General features: G+C 35.9%; 1 protein-coding gene across 1 annotated transcript in view; it reads left to right on the top strand.

The window, feature by feature from the left end:
* The window catches only part of LOC111048341 (transcriptional activator cubitus interruptus), a 147732-nt gene that overhangs the window by 39263 nt on the left and 86228 nt on the right, over window positions 1-22241 (top strand). The window lies entirely within an intron of this gene.

Genomic DNA, 22241 nt, shown 5'->3' with positions numbered 1-22241 from the left:
ATATAATTGGTATTATAGATACATAAATTTATATATTCTATGAGATCACTTTATCATTAATTCTATGAAGAAACGTGTGTTACTTATTTACTGGTTGTATTTTGATTTTCTCTCTGGAATTCCACTTCACTTAACTGGGCCTTTTCCTGCCCAGGAATAGCTGCTGATCGATTGAAGGAAATGCACATTCTCATCACAATGGATTACGATGATAGAATCTCAACTATTGTGTCTTATGGCACAAATTTCAGCCACTCTAGTAGAATGTTTGCTATAATTGCAATTTGAGTCTTTCAAGGGATAATTTTCATTATTTTTGTCAAAAAATTCTCTACACAACCTTATAAAAATGTATTGTGTTAATGTTTGAATTTCACCTGAACTTCATAAATAATTCACGTGAATTAAAAAAAAAACTAAAAGGTAAATTCAAGTGATAGTTATCTTGTTCCTAGAAAACTGTGAACTGGATATTCTATACAAGCATTCTGCTTTCTGCGAATGGTTCAATAGAGCTGGAAGGGTCAACAGATGCCAACGCTTTAACGTATTCTAAAAACCCTATCCAAAGCTTCTTTTCAACTTTCTATTCTTAATTGTTCCCAGACATGTTTATGACATCTATCCGATGAATGCCCTGTGAATGCCCTATGAATGCCCTGAAAGACAAACCAGATTAAGTCTCCAGTCTACCTGACCCTTGAATGGCACCTTCCAGGAAAATGAAGATTTTGAAAGACTTTTGAGGTGACTGGCCAATTCTTGATTTGCAGCCATTGTTCCATGTGGAAAAATCACAAATGTGTCCTCTATTGATTTATTGCTCTACTAGTTAGAATAGATCTGGTGTTTTTTCTGTTCCTATTGTAAATTCACATTTCTGTTCCTATTGTTATTGTAAGACAATAACAACCAAAGTTTACTTTGATGTAGCCGGGGGTTGAAGACCTTGGGCTTTGCATTTATGACTGCTGAAAGGATGAGAACCTTTCAAAGCTGTTGGAACTTTTGTTCCAACAGTGTTTTGTTGTTAACATTCCCTTCTTGGAACGCATTTTCACGGTACTTTGTTCATTTGTGAAGTTTTGAAGACTGTCTCCTGACCATATTGATACTCTACAATACTGTATACAGGAGAGAAAAACAAATACTTGTTCCTGTTTGAAGTGACTATCCAAGGCTCATATTATGCATCATCTATGTTTGATGCTAATGTGACTTATGGCATTCAATATAATGTGTTATAGACCTAGTTTAAACCAACAGCTGACAAATTCCATTTAAATTGATATGGCGCATATTGCCCCAAGTTGTATTTGTAATACTAGTTCAATCTAGATTTAGATTTCTATCTTCATTCAGTTTAAAATTTGCCAGTATATTTGACTACATTTTTTACTTCATCGTTGCAAACAAGTTATTGTTGCATGAATTATGAATGGTAAGGATGTTGATAAAACGAATGTGAAGTACGATGTAGAGCATGTAACCCACTATTGAAAAATAAATGTATACGTTATATTAGGCAAAATTGGCTTCCGATGAAATGAGAGGCTTTTAAAATGTGTTCTGTTTTTGTGAGGAATCCAATTATGAAATGTGAAGGATGAACAAGTCACAGATGAATTTTGTACAATAAGACCAGCCGGCGTGTTGACATAGTCGTTTTCAACATCTGTAAACAGGGCTTTAAACAGCGAAAGGTCTCACAGGGTACAGTAGCGGGCGAAGAAAAAACAAGACGTAATAGGCTGAAGAAACTGAAAATTTTGAACTGGAAGGGTGATTGTGAACAAGAAGAGGGATAGGAAAGAGTTGTCGATGATGAGAGAGGACAGAAGACATGATGTTGAGATGTGGAGGAAAAGGGAAAAAGAATTTGAAAAAGTGGAACAAAGATATCTTGACGAAGCAATCGAAGATGAAGTTGTGACGGGGTAGCAAGGTGAGGGGAGAGGAGAGATTTATTTTCAACACACTGCAGCAAATATTCTGCACTGGTTTTCGAGGAGAAGGTACGAAGAAGGTAATCAAAGTCGAACCTGGAGAATGCTGGTTCGCTCCATCGACACACACAAAAGGTCGAAAGACTTTTTTCGAGCAATGTGAAGCCACAAAAGCAGCCGAAGATGATGACGATTGCTTGACAATAAAAAACGTTGAGGGGAAAGAATGGAAAAGTCAACAACTGGTTACAAAGAACACAAACGTCGGCAGTCAAAAGTGCAGCGGAATCTCATGATGGTCCTCAAGAATCTGTGAGGTCTCCAAATCTTGGTTTTGGATTGAGACTGTTTTGCCTTAATCATTGAGATGATAATATATGCCAGGAAGTAATATTATTGGATTAATGGGATAGAATTAAATTGAGAGGTACAGAAGATTTAATGTATCAATAATTATTTTCATCATTAAAAGGTTCATTTCATTGGAGTTCAATGTATTCCTTTTTTTCTACAGTACATCTATCTATTTATGGCTTGTTATCGAAAAAAATTGGGGAGGTGATTATTTCCAAATTCTCCATTCAATAAAGGATTTTAGAATCAGCGTGACTAGTAAATACTTGTGCATACTAGTATAGAAGTGGAGCTATAAGTACTGTTCTAGGAGCTTGTATTATTGATCAATTCGCTATTGTATTCACCTTGATAACGTTGTGTCCGAATTTAGGTACCTGGCAGAAGGTGAGTGATATATCTTACCTATTTTCAAAACGCCGACAAGCAGTTGGAAACATTTATACCCTTCCGTAGGGTTTACAATGTCATTATACTCCACACCCTCACCTCTGGGCTCCTTTCAGGTGTCTCATGGTCCAATATATCTTTTTCACATGCTATAAATTACTTTATTTTAGGAACGTTCCAGGAGGTAGGCCTGGATCTCCTATGAACATGCTGAGACTCGAACATCGTTCAACCTCTGTAGTTCTTTGAATAAGATTTTTCATCATTTCTTTGAATAGGTGGAATTTATTATCAAGGGATAGATCTTCATTTCGGAAACAGCTAGATATATGAGTAACAATCAACGAAATAGCTTCTGAATACATATCATCTACAATCTCTCCTAATCTGATTATTGTTCTGATTGGATTCTAGTGAAAAATTATGCAGGCCGTCACGAAAATATTATAATTATTTACTTTTGAAAAAAAAACTTGTTCAGCCCTCATTGCTTTACATTCCACTGGAGAATAAGTTTAGTGTTTGGTGGAAGAACAATGAAATCAATAGATGCTAATAAATTGCATGAAAATGTTGTATTTTATGAGTAGAATCAAGTGATCAGTTGCAACAGTGCCAACTATGTAATGAGTAGGAAAACATGAAGACATTTTTATTTACTTGTGCAGTAAATACTTAAAAGTACAGTCCTGCACTCGAGTCCTGCAAATATGTGAGGACAAGTAAGTGATTGTTTTTACTTTCCTGACTGCCCTCTATGAACGATCTGTATTCTCCTGTTTTACCATTGTTTTTATTACAAAAGCCTTGTTGTTCTGTAGTGAAGAGCTAAAGACAAAGCATAAAATTTTTCCCACTGGAGAGTTGAAACAATGATGTATCCTCTAAGTTACAAACCACTTCTTTTTGAAAATGTTGAGTAAAGTAATTTGAAAAGAAGTTATGGTTTGTGGTGTAGTAAAAGGTGCAACAGTGGAAGGTTTTGAATGTGATGAGTGATGACTCTCCAACGATAGTGAAGCCGTAAAAGCCAACAAATGCAAGTAAAAAGAGGCTAATTTCCCTTTTAGCCTCTGCACTAATTGTTTCTCTGTTTCAACTTTGAAAAACGGGGATAGTATGACTGCTTTGTTTGGGATGATAATGATTCATTGCTATGTCTCTGATATTCAGTTTCATTTTAAAATAATAATAATTTCAGTGTAAATTTAACGCCGTTATTAAAATGGGGGAAAAAACTCCGCTTCAGTTTACTCTATCCTCTCATTACTCTATTTCAGTTAACAGTTGATTGATATGTTGGTAATATTATCGACAAACGTAGCCACTGTAATATACCACCATTATACGCTCTAATATTCGCTTCCATTTCTGATTTAGTGATTATCTTCAACAGTGATACACCCTTCATTGGTCTGAAATCAAGTGGAGAATCGATGAGATTTGAATGTTTCTCACTTCTTAAATTTTACAGTTTTCGCAAAACTTCACTTTGATAAACCTCAGCATTTGCGATATTATCATTCTCAACAAGTGGTATTATTACATATTATATTCTCTCCATAATTAGTACTAGCCACTATCATCCATTAGAAATACACTTTGTCGATTTTTTTCCTGTAGTTTTATTCTATTTCCACTTCAGTCTCTCATGCTTCCATCTACTGGCAAAAAGTTTACGAATCACCTCTAGCTTTGATGTCTGCCATTGGGCAGCTAATCAATTTTTATGTATTTTTTTTCCTCCTGGTGTCGATGGGGATGGGGCCCTCATTCTACATCTTAATTACAAGAAACAAAAGGCTCTGGCTATTAAAGGTGTTCCAATTTACTTCTTCTATATAACCTTCACCACGTATTTCTTCGCATCTCCTTCTCTCAAGAGTTTTATTTTCAAGTTTCTGATTTACTCATTAACCTTCCAATATTTCTTTTTCTCTGTGTATTTCCATCCATTTTTTCTTACACCACGTACTTTCCTCCAACCTTTTAAACTCGACCTCATCAGTTCCACATATTATTCAGTCTTTGTTTCCCCATTTTCCATTCTTCTTTTTTCAAATTATCCATCATATTATCCCTCTCATATTCATTTGTGTTGAATCGTAGACAACTTTGTCCTCTCTGATAATTATATAATATGAGATTCATTTATATAAAAGGATTTATATTTGATATTTAATGGATTTTCTCTATCCCTTCGATCATGGTTACTTTATTGATTGTTTGATTCACACAATAAGTACCATCATCAAAATGATAGGGAGAGAAAAATAAGGTAACCTTGTGCTATTCCTCTTCCAAATTTGGATAAGTTAAAATTAAATTTATTGATTGGTTCAATTTACTCATTCCTTCCTCTCAAACATCCAATACTTCCAATTTTCTCTGTTAATCTCCTCTTTCATTACTTGTTCTCTCTCTTAAAAAATGCATTATATTTTGTCTTATTTTGTTTTTGTTTTTTTTTTGCTCGTTCTAATGGTTATCATATTTAGTTGTCATAGGAAATCACACTTCTATACTGAATCGTAATTTTTCCGTTACATTCCATACTCTTTTTTGGTCGTCGATTTTCCACACTTTTCCACGAGTTCCTTCCATCCTTTTCGTTTTCCATCTTACTCATTCGCTATCCAAAACTATATCTCTCATTCGATTTGTAATTAATCGTCATATTCCCCATATTAATTGATCAACTCTCATCCCTTTATGTTCTTCTTCTTCATCCCTCCAATCTAGAAATTCCATTACCTCGTCATCTACATCGAAACAGAAATCTAATCAATTTCTACTTCTCAATCTTCCTATTCTCTTCCTTGTCTTCTCCACTCATTCTTCCTTATATTCTCTTCATTCTCTTTCTTATCTTCTCTTCATTCCTTCATACTCTTCCCAATCTTTTGTTCATTCTCTTTCTCATCATCTCGCCATTCTCCCCCACTCTGTAGTCGTATGTAATCCAACGCACGAACGAACTGTACAGCTAAGCTCAATTAACTAAATCAAGAACTGAGCTACAGCTCATCTGAACTGCTGAGCTCTGCTGTAAATCCTTCACGAATTGTGGCGCAAGTCCCTTGCACATGTTCAACGCCTTTATGGCCGAAAGATGGAGCTGAAAAAGTAACATGAGCAGTCAGACGACCAGGTAATTAATGTTGTTGTACTGGTCCATCAGCTCAGGATGGCACCGGTAATTAACAGTAGTGGCATTTAATAAGTATCATCTTCTTCTGTCTGCACACATTACTACACAAAGTCCACCTCGCAATCATCTTCATCAGACGGAATAATAATTATTAATGTTTTTAGACAAATGATCTCTGTATAATATGTTGACCCTACTGTATTTAAAATTGACTATAATCATGAGATAAATCTTGCGAGAATACTTTAAATAAGAAATTAACATCTACATTCTTCATTCACTTTTAGGATTAATTTTTTAATATATTCACTTGAATGTAGGCAAAGAAAACATCAAGATTGTTTATTCTATGGTGTGGGTTAGGTTGAGATTGGATGATGACCTTCCTAAAATCCATTGAGTTGTCGGGAGTCGAACCCTTGACTGTTTCAGTTCTTCAAATATTAATATCGTCTATTCTGAATGAGCTAACTGTATCAGTATTACCTGCAGTGATCAATTATTCTTCTGAAGGGTTTACTTGTACGTTATTATACCATGGAGAAAAGATAGCATGAGCCATCTTATGCCATTTTTTCTATATGATTTTACATTATAAATTCGAACCCCTTGCAACCATCTCAAGCATTGAGTGTATTTACCATGGCTGCAACATGATGTTGCATTCTGCTTGCCGTCATCTACAATAAATAACGAGTCAATGTACTTGGATGATTTACACGCGGCTAGACCGACCACACACCACAGTAGCCGAGCTCAATCAATTCAAATTGCTCTATCATGCAGCCAAGTGAGATAGCCAGTGCATCTTTACCAACTATCTCCTTCTCTTTTCCACTTTCTTCACTTCTATTTCTCTCTCTTTCATTATCTTTCTATCTCTCCTCTAATCCTCTATCTTATCTCACTCTCAAATTGATAAGCTGCGCTACAAATAACTTATTATACTTTCAAATTTGTTTTCCCAGCTCTAATTATTCTGTCGATAAATTTTGTGCGGCCTAATTTAGCGGCGATGAAGGCGCGGGCAATTTTATGACGTCCAATTGACGCTACTTGTTCGGAGAAGTTGTTGGGCTAATGGGCCTCACTTTATGGCTGGATTATTCTGCTCATTTGTGATGATTCTTAGAGTAGTCTGAACTTGGTGCAGGCACCTGCGCTATTAAGATGGTTTCAGGTGGTTGGAAGAGCTCAGGCTGCTGATTGGAATAACTCGAGAACATCTTTGAAAGTAGGCTACTCTGAAGTTTTATAGATAGTAGTTTTTATCTTGTAATTTTCTGACCAGTTATCATCCTGTATTCTTGTTGAATTTCAAAGAAAGAAATTGATTTTTTATTGAGTTTGAAGCTTGCCAACCTAATATTGTCTAATGATTCATATTTTAGTTCAAGACTGTCCTTTAATTATTTCCAGATTCCAAATTCTAAGGATTTCCCCTTCAAATCGATCAGTTCCAGGCAGGCACAGAAAAACATTCCAGTCCAAAACATAATGGAAACTAGTTTTATTCCTTCCAGGTCCACTATTGTCACTCAACTTGTCAGTGGGATATTTTGAGGGTATGAAATAATTCGAATACATCATCTCCATCTATTCTTGATTTTTCAATGGTCATTCACTTACCTTGAAGTATGACATACAGTTAATTCTCTTGAGTCATTGATGATTTAATGTGTAGAATAAATAATAATACTGTGAATCTGGTCACAGTGCGATTCAAAAAAGTAACGAATTCTCTAAGTAATTACAGGAAGTCACGAAACATTATTTAATGCAATGAATTACTTTTGGAATCCTATAGTTGAAAACTAATATTGGCTGTCAAATGACCCTGTTAAAAGTGATCTTGAGGTTGGATCATTGTCGGTACAATCTGAGAAATGTACCTATTACCTATCGATTTATCCGTGAAATTGTAGCTGTGGAACTCCAGAGTGAATCGATCTTGTTCGTAGAGCAACGGGTCTCTCTCTCAATTTATGATGGTCGGCTTGTGGAGTGAGCTGAGGATTACCTTTCCGCTTCTATCAAATAATAGGTTCCGAGCCGTTCTGTGATCAATGTTCAGAGGCTGATCAATGCTCTAATAAATGGTGCACGCTCTCATCGATCCTAGACCGTCAACGATTTATCGATTAGTGATCGACAATCGATTATAGATTGACAGTTTGTGGTCAATCGTTGTGTGAGAACTGAATCGTTCTATTTACTCGTTTTTATCACAAAGTTTAGTTTAAATTACTCAATTTTTTACACAACTGTCAAATTAAGATATTTAAAAAACATGGATTTAGTAATAATCAACGACCATTTCAAAGTACGGTTCGGTATAGGTTAAACAGGATCTGAAATCATATCTAGTTCATAGAACTTCCATAAGGTACAAGGTTTTATTTCAAAATGTGGACGATAGGTGTGGAGAAAATCGTGACATTCCCAACTGCGCATTTCGCTCATTATCTCCTCTTTCATTCTCACAGTCTAGGTCTAGAGCAATGAAGAAGAAGCACAAGTATAAATAGAGGGAGATAGTGTGTAATGAAGAGGAAGAAAGGAATAGTTTCTTGGTGATGGGAAGGGAAAGATTTGTCCGTAACATGCTAATTCCCACCTGCAAGGATAAGATACTAGGGGAAAAGGTAAATGAAATAACCACTATTGGCTATCTTCTTTGCTTGTCTTTATTACTCTCAACTATCTGTTTTTTCAGTATCTCTTTCTCGTTGCTCGGTGTGCACTCTCCTCACAAGCAATGTGAACGAGAGAGACATTGGAGTGCGACTTTGCATACAAACATCCATACCAGCTTCGCCTTTTGCGGTAAGAACATGACCGAGGGTAGTTTGCTGGCAGCTTAGTAGTCGTAGAACCGACTCTAAAAACATTCTGCAAAGCTTATCTTTCCCACTTCGAGTCTCACAATCTATGGTTTTCTGCACAGACATCCCCTTCCCCATCGACCACTCTAATGTATCTGCTTATCGGTGACCACTTGCGCTCTCCATGCATGTTTTGCTCGTTGCTCTTCTATGCTGCAACTTCTTCATGGTCATTAGTGCAGCCAAGTTCGAGTTCACACGCGTCAATAGTAGATAAGGTCGTGGGCAAAATGTAGAAGGTATAAGACCTTCAGCAACCGTAACTGATATATTTATTATTGCTGATAGAGAGGTGAAGAAGCGGTAAGACGCTGAAATATCCATTAGGCCAATATCGGTTAGCAGGATACTGTATTGGTAGTATGATCATGTTTAAAATGTCAATAATTACCATCTCTTCTGTGTTATGTCATTTTTTTGACATCATGATTGACACCATGATTCAGTTGCTTAATACATGAAATTGTGCTTAATACAGTAATATTATTACAATAATACCGTGTTTCGGATGCACACGTTAAGTCGTCGGTCCCGGCTGCCTAAAAAGCAGTCGTTAGGTCATGTTAGAGGCCCTGAAATTGATCAGTTGCGACCTGAAAACTCTGACACCAGACCTGAGCCAGCCAGGTCACTCGATATTATTATTATTTTTTTTATTACAATACTTCTGGACACATTTTTTATTGAGGCTTTGGGAAGTATATAAGTTAATATATTCAATAGATGTATCCGATAATTTATAAACATTATTGGGACTATTCGGGAAGAGTCAAATTTTAAAATCTATTAGAAGATGGATGTCGGAAAATTTCGAACATTAGAAGTATGACACTGCTATAACATGTTCAGTACCAAAATAATATTAATCATAATAAACTCATATCATGATGAGCTCTCAATAATAGTCCATTATGAATTTGTGGATAGATGCACAATTTAAAAAACCTTGAAACTATCTTTTATCCAAAATATAAAATCGATTTCAACAAAAAATGAAGATACTACTTGAATGGAAACAATATTAAACGATCATGACAGTATCCATGAATTGTTTCAATATTGAATTTTCTGCTTGAAATTGTATTCTCTCCAGTAGACTAGCCAGCCTTCTCAGGCCAGCCGTGATGATGATGTTTACTGTCACTAAAACGCGGTATTTCAATTCAACTCACATAAACCCTCTCCAACTGTTTATACTTCCGCTCCATGTGTGTTACAACTGTACGCTATTCATTTGGAAACGACGGCTCAAAAGTCTCTTAACGAGCTTCCAGTCAAATGAATATTTCTGAGAAGTGAGCTGCAGCATGTACAGTATGAGTTGTAAGAGACATTAAGAATCAAGAAAGGAACAACAATTCTATCTATTAAAGGAAATATCTTTTTATCTTTGACATTGGAGTCAATAGTTTCAAATGAATAGTAATTGAATGAGAACTTACTTTTTGACACGAGTCTTTAACTTTAACACTTTTTGAGTCACAATGTTGAAAATTTGCCTTTTAACCGGGAGTGATCTCTCTTGTGAGAAGTACTCATAAGTTGCACCACAATGTCAATGATTTAATCAGTTTACTGTGAATAACAGTTCTATCAACAGTTAACAACAGTTGATAGCTATTAGTTAACAACATTAAAATCGAACATCTCATCGATTCCTCTTCAATCACTTGATTATAATCTGTTGAGATTTCTTGAATGTTTTCACTTATTGAAGGTCATGCAAGATAGATTTCTTATTGAAGCCTTCCCGAGAGAAAGTACCCTTGATTCATCGACATGCAACACTGCCAAAAGTGAAGGGAAGTGGGCATGATTGCATCGATTAGGTTTCCAAAATTCTATTGGAAGTTCAACAGTATCGTATTTCAGTGGAAGTGTGGCAAGATGAAGATAAAGACAGATGGAAACGAATGGAGCGGACTGCCAAACAAGTTGAGGAATATAGGCGAAACAAATAATAAGGTGATCAAATGCCAAACGGGAAACTTACAAGTTTAAAAGGTCAGGAGAGGAGAGAAGCTGTGTGCACTAATGGTGGATGACAGTGGGTCCGATCAAGTTACAGTCCTGTCTTCGCTCTTCGGTTATACTCCATGGTGTATGGTCTATATCTATAAATTTCATACTGGAACACAGATATAACAGGTCACAAAATACAGATTCAATGGTTGATAGCAGGCTAGTTTATCTCGCGTTGATTGTGGTATCAGATGACTCTCAGTCTAATTGGAATGAGAAATTATTAATTTTGTAAGAATAATGATCTCGTATACAAAGCTTCGCTCAAAGTGTCAAATATAATTTGTGTAATTTAATATACAATGAATATGTAAAATGAAGTATTTATAATCTACTTGTTTAATCTTCAGTATAAATAATAATTATGATCTGCAGAAATGAATGATGTTGACGGAGATCCTATAGAATCTTCTAACCATCGGTCGATTCCTCTCAACTCATTTCTAATTTGAGTTACATTTTTTATATTCAAGGTAAGTATTCCTTTTTCAAATGGGTGAATTTTTATGAATGACATCGTGAGTGGATAACATAAAATATTGCAAAATGAATGATATTCTTATTTTTAGTTCTTATTCCTAAAGGATTATTCAAATACCCCTGATTCTAATCTTAGATACTTGTGATCTAATCATGGAGGAAGATTATAATTTTATAGTTCAGAGTTTGTTATTGAAGATTATCATTTTGGAACCTTCTTAATGCACCAGGATTGTGTATACAAACGTTCGCTCTTTGCCTCTCAGTGAGAGGGACCATTGTTATAATAATAATATAATTATAATTACTAAATTATAAATTACTGATTATAATGAACATTACATTCTTATTTGAATTTTCAATTTTTCAGAACATTGAATTGAATAGAACGTTGTATTCACAACTTATTCATATTGTATTGGTTTGATATTCTATTCAACAATTATTATAATATATTTCTTAAAACTTCACTTTCTCAACAACACTTACGTCTTACGGTAAGCTGTCACTATTTTAGTTCTCAAAAACTATCTCGATTTTTATCGGCAGGCAAAATTGTTATGCGCCAATAAATATCACTTAGACTGTTAGCATTGCAAATGATTATTAACAAAATAAATCTGATCGCAGTCCTGATATTGCACCAGTAATTTCATCGACAATGCTAATGCCTTCCAATCCAATCTTCCTGATTCTGAGAGGCGTGCAAGAGCTCTCTCTCCTTCTCCTTCTCCTTCACGATCTACACCCCTCCACGTCTACCACCCACTTACCTCCACGATTGCCAGTCGGATGCAGCTTAATTTATCGTCAATTAATGCCGATAAAGAAATTAATTCAATTTGCGGCCGCATAACTCTGGCTGGCGTGACGATCGCATACCATGTGGTGATAGTCTGCATTGAACTCCACTCTAGTCGATTATCAGGCCTCATCTACACCACACAATCTATATAGATGTTATTATGGGTTCATATTCTTCTATAGATATATGCATTTCCAATACCCCACAGTATATACAGATCTGGGCTCGCATTATATTCGATGTTCTACGAACTTCGCGTTCAATCTGAAAATAACAATCTCTTTCGATCGGTTTATTACCTCGCTCACCTTTCCTTCTCCTCTCTTCCTCTTTATCTGATGGTTTCTCTTTCTCTGTGACGGTGTTCTGTGGACTCCTCCCTCTATTTAATCTGGTGAACGCTGGGCGTAAGTTACGCCGCCGACGATACCCTGCAATCAATTTCCTTCCTCCACGATCAAATCTCTCGCCGTTCAATTGCTCCAATGTCAGACTCTGTACACAATCTGCAAATCGAACAACTTTCAATGATTTCATTCCGAATTGATGAAAAACTATATCCATTTTAGTTGAAAGCATTAAATCAAAGGGTTGTGTCAGTTTGATCGAAATAGTAGCCTACTATAGATCAATTATCCACTAATGATGTTAGGTACTCTTTATATATTGCAGTTGAACTTTTATCATGTGAGATTCGATCTGTTCAAAATTTGTCCATCTCTCAAAATCTTGAATTCACGTTTCAAGCTCTGAATTCTCAAGTTTATGAAATTTCAACAACATTAATTTTAATGATATGATTAAGATTATTAAATCATTGTAAAGAGTGCTTTTCAAGATAATTTATTGTTGATTCTGGTTTTTTACTAGGAAAGTATTGGTAAGGAAAGTATTGCTTTCCAAAAAAAATTAAGGTACCCTAATTTCAAGTTTTCTATACGTCTCAAGGCCCCCCTGAGTCCAAAAACATGATTTTTGGGTGTTGGTCTGTGTGTGTGTGTGTGTGTGTGTGTGTGTGTGTGTGTGTGTGTGTGTGTGTGTGTGTGTGTGTGTGTATGTCTGTGAACACGATAACTCCATTCCTAATTAACCGATTGACTTGAAATTTTAAACTTAAGGTCCTTATACCATGAGGATCCGACAATAAGAAATTCAATAAAATTCAATTCAAGATGGCGGAAAAATGGCGGATAATTACTAAAAAACCATGTTTTTCACGTTTTTCTCGAAAACGGCTTTAACGATTATCTTCAAATTTATACCATGGATAGCTATTTATAAGCCCTATCAACTGGCATGAGTCTCATTTCTGGGAAAATTTCATGAGCTCCGTAATATTCTTGAGAAAAATGGCGGATAATGACTAAAAAACCATGTTTTCACAGTTTTCTCGAAAACGGCTCTAACGATTTTCTTCAAATTCATACCATGGATAGCTATTCATAAGCCCTATCAACTGACATGAGTCTCATTTCTGGGAAGATTGCAGGAGCTCCGTAATATTCTTGAGAAAAATGACAGTTACTAAAAAACCATGTTTTTCACGATTTTCTCAAAAACGGCTCTAACGATTTTTTTCAAATGCATACCCTGTATAGTTATTTATCAGCTCTATCAACTGGCATGAGTCTCTTTCCTGGGAAACTAATGGGGGGTCCACTCCATCCTTGAGAAATGGACTTTGTAACCTCCTTCTCGTGCATGAGGTAGGTAGGTAGAGCAGTTTATAAAAAGAACACAGTCATAGTCAAGATATTTCATCTGTAGAACAGCTGTTTTGACGACTTTTGAAAAAATTCATCGAATTTCACAATTTACACAAAGGAAAAAGTACTCTGAAAACAATATTATATATACACATATACAGTAGTCTGATCGTAGTTTCAAATATGTTGCCGCCAATCGTCATTATGTTGTTCCCCTAAATTATTCTCGTTTGAGAATGAGGCTTACAGTTCAATGAGCAAGGAAAGTTGTGTGAGTGTAGGACACCAGCTTTTTCAATTGTTATTTGTATAGTTTTGCTTTGAATTTAAATTTCTCTTCATACTACAATACTATAAGAACTCAATCAACATATATTTAATGTTTTTATAATCATATTGAGAACACCTTTTCAATTTCAATTGAGTACCTTACTTTAATTGCTTAGTGTTTTATAAGTTAACAATAAGATATGTTCTAAGAGTCGAAATTTTTGTTTTTTAATAGTGATTTTAAAATGATTTGTTGATTCCATTCCATTTCATTTAGAGTAAATTCCCACTTTTCCAGTTTCCGATCACAAAAATTGCACTCCCTGAGGTTTTAAGGCTGTGCAAAGGCTAAAAAACTCTACTAGTGGCATTCTTTTTAAGTTTTTCGATTTGTATAATTATAATCAAGCTGTAAACGGAGGGGGTTGTTTCTTCTTTTCTATAATATTTCGCTAAAGTTATGCTATCAAATCTCTAGTTGAATCCTTGATTGGTTGGAAGCTTTTAGTGGATTCGTTCATTTAAATGCACAGATTATCATCATTGTAACCTATTCTAGCAACTATAGTAACTACGAGCCAGGAACGTTAATGAAAAATACTTTTAAAATTCAACCTCAGGTTTATTGAACTCATTAACGAATCAATAGAAATCATGTCAAATTTTCCAACAGAGTTACTCAGTAACTGATTCAGAAAAAGAAGGTATATTCAATTAATTCAATCTATACATTTTGGGAACCTGCTAACTTGCTGCAACTAAATTCGGGCCTCGGTCATTCTATGTACTAAATTCCGAGCTAAATAAAAACAATAGTTTGGCACTCACCATTTCAACAATATTTAAACTTTACTTTTGAGAACACTTAATCCAAAACTCAATAAACTCAGACGTAATGAAACTCACTACGCTCTACTTAAATTCACGCACACAACTAACCTTTTAATTTTACATCCACTGATTCTATCAAAATTTTAGATTACTATACAAACTACAACAAAAGTACTGATAATGAAAAACTTTTCAATTTGTCCCTCTGGATGGGTAACAGACCCATTCAGAGGACCGAGGCTCGCGCACCGTTACATGATTTTCCGTTCACGTCTCAATACCAACTGTGGCCTTTTCACTGAAAATTATTCCCCCTCCACGAGCGTTGAGCATAACTTCCAGTGGAAAAGCCAAAGCTGCAAAAAGATCAATGGTCGTACAATTCCCAAATACAGTAGCTTTTTCGACAAGAAATTGAAACTGCACTTGAAAAATGCACGAAAATTGCTTTAATTTCGACAACTAAGCAACAAGTTAGCAAATTCAAACAAGACAGAGTCAATTCTCAGACTAAAACGCAGGGTTCAACATACAGTAAAAATCAAAGTTCATTCCAGTTCAAAAACCTGAAAAATAATAAGATACACATAAAAAAAAACCACAATACTACCCTCTCAATATCACACTATTACAAAGCTATCAAAATGTAAAAGTTTTCTCAGGAAATATCTTTTTGAGCGCAAAAAGTTTAAATTTTTGGGACAGGTCATTTCAAATTCAGTAAGAAATAAATCCATGAAACTGCGAGGATAAATTCTTCTTAGTATTGCTGATCGAATAAAACAAAAATTTTCTAAGAATATCAATTTTCGAGAAAGTTATTCAGTTCACCAAAAACAATCCATGTTGCTTCAGTTATTTTCTCACTTCTTTAATTGCAAGTTCAGTTTTTTAAATATTGTAAATAGTAAGCCTTTGGGATCAGTTTTTGTTACTAAAGAAAACATGCTATTCTATTCTTAACCTCTTTGATTATTACATTCTATAATTTATATTTTTCTCATTCTATTATCTTCTACATCTACACTACCACTTGAAGGAAAATTTTTATATTAGTCCATTGTCTCTCTCAAATACGGTATCTCTCTTTCAAATACCATCTTCTTGTTTTCATTTCTAGGCGTGCTTATTTATTCTGTTTAATTAAGCGCTCTATGGTCTTAATTGGAACGTTCTGCGGCAGCTCTATTGGAGCTGGCATTAAAGAATGATGGAATAAAGACAAGGAAAGAAGCTGCAGCTCATAGTGAATATCTATATTTTCTCCACACGAAATTTTCATAGTCGACGCTGTCTCGCTTGTATAATCGTGAAACCGATTTACAAGTATGATTTTGGAGTGAGAAAAACATGCATGATGAAGTCGTTCATGTAGGAGTATGGGAGAGAGATATATTCCAGATTAGTAGAGTGAAAGAGATAGGCACATTCAGCCTTGTCGGGGTCATCGTGGTCCATTCGTGGTCAATAACTCACTAATGTTCTCCTTTTTTCTTCATCAATATTTTTTCCATTTGAAAGATCATGTGTTGAATATGTTCATCGCCAGCTTTGAACAGAGTTTTGAATAGACACTTAGCTTGGTTATTAGTACATTGTCTGTTGTCTTTATCATAATATTCATAAGGTAATTGTCTATAAATAGTGGGTGTCAAGGAAGGAATGGAAACTTGAAAATTAATCTATTGAAAAATTGACATAAGAGTTATTGCAACACTGCCTGTTGTTCATAATGAGGATTTGATACAATTATTTATTAAAAACCGGGTAATAAATGAATCAATTGATGTAAATTAAATTTTTGAGCCTAGATGAGGGAGGAGTCAATTACGTATATGTTGGCTAACCACATATTCCACTCTTATTTCTCTATTCCCAATGTCTTCAATCTTTTTATTAATTTCTATCCACCATCTCATTATTCCACTGTTTATTATCATCAACTGTTTTATGTTAATGTTCATTTGTCCTCGCATTGCTTTTCATCTTTTACTTTTTTGTAACACGGTTAGGTTAGGTTGGGTTAGGTTAGGTTAGGTGCTCTTGATTTTGATTAGAATCCTCGTTCCCCTCAAAGTATTTTTTCTCTGACTTCCAATTTTCAATTGTTCTTCTTCTATGGTCCTCAGGAAGAGTCAAGTCAGAGTATTGTGGCGATATTTCACCGTTTTGTGAACCAGGAAACCCATAAAGACCTTGCTCTTGATTTGGAATAGAGATGGCAGGATAAGAAGATCCATCGAAACCAGGGCACGGTCTTACATGTTTGGCACCGTTGTGCTTGCCAGCCCCAGGGCAGCGGGTGTCATTTTGTGCCTTGTAATCGAGAGGACCAAGATCGATATCTGTGAGGCATCGATATATATTTACATCGACGGGTCGTGTGGCAGACGGCCTGCAGTCGGATTATGGAGGGTCGGATTAAGAGAGGTCAATTCGACAGCAGAGTAGATAGTATCGGGTGGGTGTGTGCTTTCTTGAGATTTATGCGTGGGCAGGTTAACATGGGTGCTGTACTGCTCAGCTCCCCGGGGATGCTCGGCTTGAGTGAGATTCTCCCAACTCTGTCAGCATTTATTGCATGGGTAGCATTGAAGTTGTTCATAAGCAATGCTAACAGTGAATCTCGATTCAGTTGTATTGTAGGTTATCCTTAGACAGATCATGCTGGCTGACTGTCTTCTGCATATGCTATAAGACCAGACGTCAACATATCTGGTACAAATATACAAAACATATCTTATAAGAATTATGGAATTATATTTCATGTGAAATATAATATAAATTAATGTGAACTATAATATAGAACTAGTTCTATTAGAGTTTTAACTATGAAATGTAACCTTGCCTTGTTTCTCTAATTTAATGTTTTTTCTTATTGTTTGTTGCAGGTACGTTCCGTTTTTTGCTTCAGTCGAATTGAGGTAAAGTTGATCTGAATGATCAAACTAGAATAAATAAATTATATTTAATAAATATACATAATCAGAGTCAATGAAAACATAGTTCAGTGATAAAAAATATAGATCATTCCTTATAATCGATTCCATACTTTCAAGGTAAATACAAGTAGGTAAGTACCAAGTAATTACACTGGCTACTTTCCTTTTGCATACCCATAATCTAATCTTGTATTAATGCTTACTGCATTTTATCTATCATATTGCATTGCAGGAAGTGCATGTGAAGTTCAGTATTCAGTAGGCTAGTCATTTATCTTAGGAAATGCATTCTGTGTTTGGTGGAAAAATCCATGAATGTTTCTATTTCGAATAATTTGCTTTAGGACATCTTGCAGGGGAATATCTCCATCCTCTACTATCGTTAAAGTCCTTTATGCATCATCCACTCACCTCTCTCACCAATCGTTCGTCACTTATGTTCTTTATTCGCTCTCTATCTCTAGATCTCTACCAGATAGAATGTAATAACCGTGAATATGAGAGCCGCCAATTGCTACACCACCCAGACCCGTAATATTCCAATTTCCTCTTCTGTTCAACTGATCATTACAGTATTATCATTAAGAACTTTTAACTTCTCAAAGATGCGCTTTCATTACAACACGAATATTGTTGTTGGTGATGATGTTGTACCTTCATGTTTTAAAAGGCATCCCAGTCACGCGAATAAGTCGTTTGCGTGTTTTATTTCTCTTTCTCTCTCAATCCTTCTCATTTTCAAGCTTCAGAAGGTGAGAAGACATGGATAGTCCCTTCGATCAGTCAAATGATTGTTTCAGGTTCGGTCGTGGAGTTGAGTCGTTACACAGGCCAGTCGACCACCGTGCTAATTTAGTAGCTTACCTGTTTATCAACCTGTTGTGGGCTTGAGTTTTAGCTGAGCACATAGAGTATCAAACGTTTCTGTGTGGCTCAGCCTTGAATTGAAGCTGAAAAATCACACTTTAGATTTAAGACTGAAACATATTTTTATCTTTCGCAATTCATTTGTGAGGTATCATTTTGGAAAGGAAAAGTTTGGTTTACAACTATCCGAAATGCTCATTTCACTAGGCCTATATATTTTTGATATTAATTTTCTCTTCAATTTTCCACGATATATTGTTATTAATGATATATTATATTTTGAATGTTATGTTATATCAATGTCATTCTATTATATTATGGATGTCATTGACTATTTTTGTTATAACAACACACACCAAATTGCTATACTCAAATTAATTACTCTGCTAACTGAGACTATTTCTCCATCAATTTGAATGATAATATAAGGTAATGAGTTGTATCCATACTAATCCACATGCCACCTTTGTATTATCATCCATTGTAATGTCGTCTGTCAAACTGTCATAACTGTACGTAAACACAAAAGTATCTAGTTGATGTAAACTTTAATAATTGGTATACATTGTGATTGTGTACTGGGACATACTGAACAATCAGCTTTCTAAATCAATAGTTCACCCTTTCGTAGAAATACTTGATAGCCTACTTGAGGGTATCCCTATTATGTAATCAATAATACCGCAGTTATGAAATAACTTTTCACATCAAATCACATCCATAATTACACTCTTATCAAGAAACGACGAATTTATATAATTGGTTGGCTATGAACTACGAACTATCGATTATAAGGTAGTGTTCATGACTGAAGAACCCGGTAGTCCTAGAAGAATAGCAAGTCATTACTTCATATTACTTGAATCACCTGAAATGAATTCACCTCATATCCACATGTCTCAAGTATATTTTGAGTATGTTTAGAAATTTAATATGATTTCTTCTTCAGTAATCCTGCAAATGCATAGAAGTACCAGATAAGAGCGTTTCGATATATCGATGAACGTACCGTGAACATCACATAATATCATAGGTTGTTCTAAGGATAAATGGGAGTAGCTCTTCATATATTGAGCTCTTACACACAGAAGAACATGAAATGGAACTGTTCAAAGACAGAAAGCGTGGCTGAGTGCCGAGTACCAAACATGAAGACGAGTTCGAAAACCTCGCATTGCGGGAGGCCCGGGGCACTCACGAAAAATTGTCGAGCCGAAAAAGCAGTCAGTAGATTGTTATGAGGGGGCAGGTCCATTGGCTCCGAGGGGCAAGCGGGGGGGCTTGAGGGGGGCTTGATTGAGGCAATGGCGATCGTCCCGGTAATAAAGATATACAGCCACAGTGGAAATGAGTACAGCCGAAAAGGTATAGCTGGTTGTACGCTCCGGGCTGTAAGTTTACGATAACGAAATATTTTTCAAACCGATGCTCACTTGCTCTTCGAATGCTGCTTCACTTCGCTAGATTTATTGGAGTCGAGTCGTAACGATAATACAACGGGAAAGTGGATGAACATCGAGACAAGGAGAGCAAAAAGAAGTGATTACCGTTTTTGTAAGAATATTAACAAAAACAAAAGCGCAGCTATCTTTTTCTTACACTTGCGTCCTCTCCTCCTGTCTGATGGCCTCTGAAGTTATTCTGTGAAGTTTGTCTGAACGTATCGCGGACGTTCATTGGCCGTAGCTACAGCTCTGTGCTGTCTGCTGTCTTTTTATTGGCCCATTAACATTGGCAATGAACTTGAGAGCCGCGGGTCTAGAACTCACGCGCCTTTTTGCAATAATAATTGTAATTATGACTGGCCAGGCGGTGCACTTGCCTCGCCATTCTCTTGTTCCAACAAATTTAAAGGTACATTTCAGGAATATTTGTTGCAACCGAGACTGGAATGAGGGTTGGAAAATGGTTCAGGATTGGATGATTGTGAAATTGTTCATGGTGGTTGAAGAGAGATGGAATCACCAGTTGCAACTTATTGCTGGCCTTTCATGTAATTTGTAGCTGTAACAAAGTTTAAAGCTCAATTCCAGAGAACATTCTCAACCACGATCTGTGTTCATCAGGTTTTGAGTAGTTCCTGAAGATTTCTGGATGCATGCATTTATGAATTTTACTGTTTGCATTGTACAATGTATATTATATTGAAGCCTCCAAACACATAATTCTGTGTACATGAGTATGGTAGAGGGTACTGTCAGTATGTAATCTTATAATTCTTAATAATACTGACCTCAATTTAATAATCCAAGTTACTTTCCCAATTGAAGTTTAATTATGCCTCCAGAGTTTAGTCGTATCCTCATGCTATTATTAGAGCCACTTCGTAATAGAAATTGTTTGAGTGACATCGTTCAAGGATCAAAGATCCACCCTAATTTAACCTTGCATGGGTCGTTCATAGTAAGCATTTAGGTTAAATAAAATTTCTTTTGAAAAGAATTACATTTCCGAAAAATATATTTGCTACTCATGATTTTTTGAAGAACTGATCAGCTTTTTGTAGTCTCCCCCAAATCCAGAGGTTAATTTAGGTATGGAAATTATCCATTCTATCCCATATCAATGGCTCCAAATACCTCATTCCTCAACTGTAGCGAATCCCACCAACTCCCAAGCTCTGAGAACCAATAGATCAGTAGCTACGCGCACTAAGTACACAGAAAAATGAGTCTTATTCCAGCAATGGTTGCTTTATCGGCGATCTCAGTTCACTGCGATTCTGCGTGACTCAGTTCGTGATGTTTTAAACAGAGCGCGCTTTGTGGTCAACAACAACAACAATGGCAACAACGATGAGCTAGCAGCTGTTAATATAGAGTGGCCTTGTTTGCAGCGCGCATTGCATCGTGCAGTGCAACAGTAGAGATGCCTACTGGAGATTAGTGCGGCTTCATTAGGTGCCTTTATTTGCTGCTCAACTCTCACCGGTCAGATTCACGTCATACTGGCTGCATTGGTTGCATGGGAAGCTTTGGTATTATTTCATGAGGGATTCTGAACGTTTGGAGTGAATCTTGCTACACATGCACTGCACTCTATGGTGATGCCATGAGATCTTCTCTCATTGCACCTCTGTCCGCTTAATTAGTGTGAAGCGTGATGCACTCCACCCCTGACCATAGAGAAAATATCGATCTCTGATAGAGAGATTCTCCTTCGGGGAAGGGAGAGCGTAATCTATTAATTAGACTTGCTGCGCCTCTTTCCAATGATCACAAATACGGGAGTGTTGATTGGTATCTGAGCCTGACCTGTTTGGAAATGAAGCCGGTATCGGTTGTGGTTAATAACTTGGTTAGACCAATGTGTGCTGGTATGTACTGCTAATTACTGTACCTAGTGCACTAGGAGATTTTGCTTCAACAAAATTAAACTGACATGTTGCTCCTTCCTCACGAGGGAATTTGGAAGGGATTACTGTAAATTACCGAAGTGGAACCCAAGCATATAATTTTCGCATGATGGATGAAATCTCAAGATAAACGTTTTTTTATTTGATTAATTTGTTCTCCCTTGGATTATGATTATGCAGAATCGTCATCACAGCATAATTATTGAATTATATTTCATTATAATAGTATTCTGGAAG

Source organism: Nilaparvata lugens, chromosome 8, assembly GCF_014356525.2.
Source record: "Nilaparvata lugens isolate BPH chromosome 8, ASM1435652v1, whole genome shotgun sequence".
Classification (NCBI taxonomy): Eukaryota; Metazoa; Arthropoda; class Insecta; order Hemiptera; family Delphacidae; genus Nilaparvata; species Nilaparvata lugens.
Note: the sequence above shows the minus strand (reverse complement) of the source record. Positions and strands in the feature narration are given on the sequence as shown.